We start from the raw sequence: 6284 nt of genomic DNA, 5'->3' as shown, positions 1-6284 counted from the left end.
CACTGTCTAGATTCAACTTCTCACCTGAGTGTCATTCTCCTTGGAAAATCTCCAGTCTGTGGTTATCGGTTAGGTAAATATTTTCATTTGGCAACTTGAGTGTTCCTCACACTTTATAAGACAAAACACTTACTGATGTCCCTTGTAGAGCTGGCTTTCTTCCTCTTTCCTCCCTTTCACTCAGGCTTGAAGACTGATGGTCGAAGACGCTGCATCCTCTATGTCTGGGTTCTGCTTGTTCTCCCTCTTCCAGAGCCCTGGAATCATTGCTCCCACCCATTCCAGGCCTTCAAGACCGAGCTCAGTGCCCACCTCCTTCTCCCTGGACAGGATTGCCAGGACTATGTTCCAGAGCCAAGTGCTGATTTTATCTTTTTTCTGCCCAGAACCCTTTCACAATTCTCCACTGCTAATGGCGTTCACCATCTGTTTGAGCCAACCTCTTCATTTAAGATCCCCTTTCTCTGTTACCCAGTCTTAGTCAAATTAAACAATTCACTGTTCTCCCAACTCACCTCCCAGTTTTCTTTCTCATGCAGTTCTCTTCCTCACACCTACCCATTCTTCCAAACTCAACCCCAATGCCACTTACCCAGGAGGACTTCTCCTCCAGTCCATTTCCGCAGCCCACAGAACCTTGCCTTCCTAACACACTGCATTCTGCCATGTGTTAGTTTCTTAGTTTCCTAAGTAAATCAGATGGCCTGAGAAGAGGAGGTATGTTCTGCTCACCTACAATATTTCTATATACCTATAAATGCTTACTAATTCAGCTTTCATTATACTGAGTTAGACAGGTTATCCTTTTAGCTCACACAGTTCCTAAAAATAACTTTATAAAATTTAGATCCGATTTTATTTTTTAAGGTGACATCTATATTTTTATAATAAATTTAATTAGTGCCAAGGCTGTATTTCTCTTATATGCATGCTTCATAACATTTTCATTTAAGCCCTATAGCCACAGTTTGACTTATTTAATTTATGCAATAATATACCTACCATATAATCTAATGAGCAAAACCCATCCCTGTTGAGCCAGAGAAATAACCGAATGACACTAAAATGTGGATGCTAATTCTTCGATAGATAGGAACCCTACCAGTCTCCTGGAGAGGAAGAGAGCTCACTGTACTATTTCTCAATGTTCTCTACTTTGCTCTCTTGATTCTCCAGCAGGAGGGTTGCTTCTCCAATTGCTTCTTCATTTAACACCCTAAGGTTTTGTACCCCAGGCAAAGTACCAGAATAATTCTGCTACTTTGTGGAACAGTTTTTGAGGGCAGGTGGGGGGAGGGGACTGGTAGACCAATGGTCAGCAATGAATAAAAATGTAAGTTGAAGTTCTGAAAAATGGTTCTGTTTAAGCTATTCACACCTGTGAAACCTATGTGACCCTAGGATGGAGTTTCCCAGCGTGACAAGCGCTGACCTGGAATGAAACCAGAGGTGTCAATTCCTTTTACCCAGATACACGTTGTTCTGCTTTTAGAAAAGTTACCTTTCCCTTAGAAAGTCAGAGGTCACTTTGTTGCTTCATAAGATTCTCAGGTTCTTCTAGGTCAAGTCACTCTCTAAGAGGCAGTTTCATCAGAAGAAAAGATTCCAGCAAATTCTTAAGAATCTAAAAAAAAGATGGGGGACCTCCTGGGTGGTGCAAGGGGTTAAAGTGCAGCACTATGAAGCTGTCCGCAGCCACAGCAGCAGAAATTCCATCTCTTGCTAGGGAGGGGACCCACATGGTGCAGCAGACCTCTCCTGTGTCGCCCTCTCCTCCCCTCAGTCTATCTGCCTATTCTCCTCCCCACTCTGTCTCTGATGAATCCTCTCACCCTTGCACCTCTGGTCTGTACCCCAGTTCTTGGATGCGTAAATACATAAATCTTAAAAAAAAAAAAAAAAGATAGGTCCCATCTGCCAATTACCCTCCCCAGGGTGGTAGGACAGAAGCAAACTTTAAGGGGCCCTGACCACGGAGCTGTCTGGATGTAACGTTATCAAATGCCCAGCCAAAGTTCAGTTTAATTCTAGGGTGTTTCTCCATTGTTTATATGCAAATGTTTACAGCTACCGTTATCATTACCCCAATAATCATCATCATAATTTCTACACACTTAATTGGTGCTCTCAATGAAGTAGATACTATGCAGAGCTAATCATCAGACATAGCACCCTAACCCTATTTTAAAACTTGGGAAACATTGTTGTGATTTTTTATAGGCATCCGATATTGTTAACCCCAAATGCTTTACATTAAGTCCAAACTCTCTCAGTAGTTAGGTCACTTGATTTGCTGTGAATTGGTCTGAAAGCTGGTAGTACTGATGGGCAGGGAAAGATGTACCTCTGGGTAGCTCGAGTCCACATGAGTTGGGGAAAACGCTAAGAAAAAGAATGGACATTTTCAAATATGCTTCAGGGCCTATGCAAGCTTGTTTCTTCAGCATTTCAGCAAATCCCCCTCTACTGCAGAAACAACAATCAGTTTCTGGAGGAGAGCCTCATGCTTCAAATACACATATGAAGTGATTCCAGGCACCTATGGACCTTGAGTGTCTGTGCTTTACCATCTCAGGGTCTGCATAATCCATGGCTTGGAAGGTGAAACAGACCCTGAGGAAAGCGATGGGCTCTCAGCTGAAAGCCTGATGGTTCTAAGACAGAGGCTGCAAATTGGTGGGCTGGGAGCCAGATTCAGTCTGCAGATGGTTTACTGTGGGATTGTTTTCTACTTATTTTTCGGGGTTTCTTAAAAATGTGAATTAAACTGGTCAACTTTAAAACCATAAAATTTCAAATAAAGAACTGATTTTTTTTTTCTTTGAGAAACTGGAAGCCTCTTCCATTGTGAACCTGGACTTGGCAAAACAACAGTGTTAGAGGAAGGGTATGCTGGCCTGTTGGCCCAGTTCCGACTGGCTCCTTTACTTTTTCACAGTTTCCTGCCTGGCTTTGCAGACAGCTGAGTTCACCATAAGGCCCTTCCTGACAAGTGTTTGCTGGCCTCAAGCATCTCAGTCCTGCCTTGGTCCTGTCCTAAGCTTTTTGGTCTCTGATTCAGTTTTTTGCGTGTGTCCCAATGACTTATTTTTTCTTTTAAAATATTAATTGGATGCACACCATTAATATTTAAACTCCTTTTTGTTAACTAACTTGTTTTTGCTCTTGGCCATTTTCAGATTAGTCCAAAAAGAATGACATATATTTATTGCAAATGCCATTTTTGTGCTTAGTTTCACACTTTATGACACCTTCTTCCCATTTGAAAAAAGTAATACTAGTAGATTCCATTTTTAAAGCATGGCATTGGTGTGAAAACTGGATAGTTTGGGAATTTGGGTCTCCTTTCTCCATCTGGGGGAAGTTTCAACAGTACGAGGGTTGAGAACTCTCTCTGGACTGCAAACTCGATGGCAGGGTTCTTACCCAATGAACTTGTGAGGCGCTCTTCTCCCTACTGCGGGGATTTAATTCACTGCAGCAAGTACATTCAACCAATCATTTGGACCTTCACACTGCTTTTCTCTAGATGTTGGCTTCTGCATTAACTCCATGAGGGTTTGCATGAAAACAGAAACAAAAACAAAACCACAATTAAAAGGAAAAAAAATGTGATGGAATTGTTGATTGATATCTTAAATCCTTTTTGAAAAGGGGGTCTGTATCAGTCAATGTAGCAAGCAACAGAAACACTGCCAATTCAGATCATCTAAGAGGAAACTCCAGTTTGCGGGGATGAAAAAAGTCAATAGTTTTTTTCCCTATGTATTTCCAGTTGCACTCAGAGTCAAGTTTTAAAGAGGCCCAGTGGGGGTATTAAGTTGACACTTAAAAATATTTATGAAAACTGCAGCTTAAAAAAAAAAGAACTCCAGTAGTTATTTGCTTCAAATTGACACACAGCCTATATAGTTAGAAAAAGAAAAGATTTTTGGATATATATTTTATTTGACAGTGTTTTAGAATATCATACAGTAAACAAGATTTCTGTAAAAGTTAATTTATCCATAGTGGTGCGTTTCATAAAAATAGTTGCTCACTTACAGTCTTTCTGTGACTATTAATACATGGAATTATATTTATAGAGATACAGCTGTACAGGGTAAATTCACAGCTAACACTACACAGAAATATTATTTGGAATGGGATTTAGATGATGTGCTGTCTTCACAGGTTATGGATTACAGCCGCATAAAGCAATTACTGCACAAGTAGTAGCTGTGAACTGTGCAAATTAGAGTTTATGCAAGCGTAATCTCAATTTTTTTTCTTCTTTTGTAACACATGGAAAATAAAGGTCAGAGGATACAGTACCGGGACGTGCAGCTACACTACAGAAGCATTGTCCAAAACCAGATTCAATAAATTAATGGCAAACTATACTGGATGTCTAGTCCAGGGGAGAAAGACTGATTGATATTAAACCAAAAGTATTGTAAACTGCTACATGTGTTTGTGCTTTTGTTTATGATGAATGGGCTTCATTTTGGAAATTGCTTTTATAAGCTGCAAGACCCTTCATAGAAGCTTTCAACCATATTCTCCTCTTGTCAAACAACTAAACTACTCCTATGCTTGATGGAAATTAAATGGCTAATGTTCAAGTTACCGCAATTACAAAGAAGGGGAGAGTCAGCCAAGGGATGCTATTATGTGTGACCTTGTGTGATGAACCCGATCTCCTCATTTTACTTATTTGTCTACAAGTGCTGGAGGTGAGGCTTATTTGCATTCGGACTCCCTGGAAGGGGCAGACTCTGGGAAGGAAGAGGCCTCATTCATTCTGGGCACATTAAAGAGAAATTGTCCTCAGAAACATTTTGCCTTTTAATATTTGTAGTTACAAGTAAGTACCAGTAGATAATTAATTGAAGGTAGAGTTTTCCAGAAAAATATTAAAACAGCAGGGAAGAAAGGAAAGCCTTAGCATTTTACTAGGGGACCAATCAGAGCGCTTTGAAAATAAACAGAAACATCTAAAGGTTGCTAAAGAGATAAAGCACTGGGAAATAGAAGACAAAAAAGCAAACTAAATGGAAACAAGAAGGAAAAGAATAAGGAAAGATTAAGCAGAAAAGAATGTTATCAAGATTCATGTTCTTTAATGAAAATAAACTGTTTATAAGTGATTTTTTATTATTAGAGATTCATTATAATCTGGGCAATATAGGAGAAATACTTTGCCTCTGGTCTGTCAAAGTGAAAATTAATGGAAGATGAAGGGCTTAAAAAAAGACATTAAGTGAAATATAACATTGTTGACAAAGAAGCTACTATCTCTGCTAGCCTGAGACAATAGGAAAGCCTTTTCACAAAGGAACTGCAGCGTTGCCAATCGTGACTCAACCAATTGTTTAATAACCTTCAATTATAAAATTCATATTTTAGGTGAAAACCAATTAAGGTCTACGCGCTAAACTGCAAAACTCAAACTATGGCAAACTGTTCCCTAGGAAACAGTTTTTAAAACCTTTTTTCCCCTTCCACTGAAAATGTACAGAAATATGATCTGATCACAGAAATGGCAGTAAAAATGGCATCACACCAATGAAGTCACTAATTTCTAATTCATCCTGCAGGACGCAGGCAACGGTGTTGCTGGTACCGGTGATGGACGCCGCGGGTGAGCCATGGAAACATCATGGACGAACAGTTCAGCATGTTTCAAAGAAACCCTTTAACCCCTGTCTAGATATGTCAAGAACGATTTATTTACAACTCTTTAGATCAATTAAAAGATATAATCTTGTCTCAGTGTCAGCTTGCTCCGTGCAGTTTGATTTTTAAGGCGATATTCCAGTTTGTGATTGCTCTTAACTTGTCCAGTTTCTTGATAAAAAGTTTGGATGACATCCAAATCCTTCATGCAGTGGGGGGGATTTTTTTTTCTTTCTGTTTTACTAAAGCTACACTGCACTGTCTCTCTGTGGTGTTCTTCACGTTATTTTGGTTCTTCCATAGCTGCCCACGCCCCCACAGTGGAACTGGGGGCTTTGGGATCAGTTTAGGTCTGCGCGTGTACCGTCCCCGCTCGTTGGACACATGGGCCTTCTCGTCGATGAGCCCAGGTCTAGGTGCCTCGTGGATCTATGCGTGTGACAGTGAAAATAAATTAAAACGCCGTGAGACGGAACCTAAGAAGAACGGCCTGCAGCCGCGCGCGGCTCATCTGCTGGCCGCCGAGGCGCCGGGTTTGAGGGCGCCCGGCAGCTTGTCGGAGCCTGGTACCTTCCAGGGCCCCGGGGCGACGGCGGCTTTGCGCACCGCGGCGCTCCCGGGAGCCC

Source organism: Condylura cristata, unplaced genomic scaffold (assembly GCF_000260355.1).
Source record: "Condylura cristata isolate star-nosed mole 26May11 unplaced genomic scaffold, ConCri1.0 scaffold00005, whole genome shotgun sequence".
Lineage (NCBI taxonomy): Eukaryota > Metazoa > Chordata > Mammalia > Eulipotyphla > Talpidae > Condylura > Condylura cristata.
Note: the sequence above shows the minus strand (reverse complement) of the source record.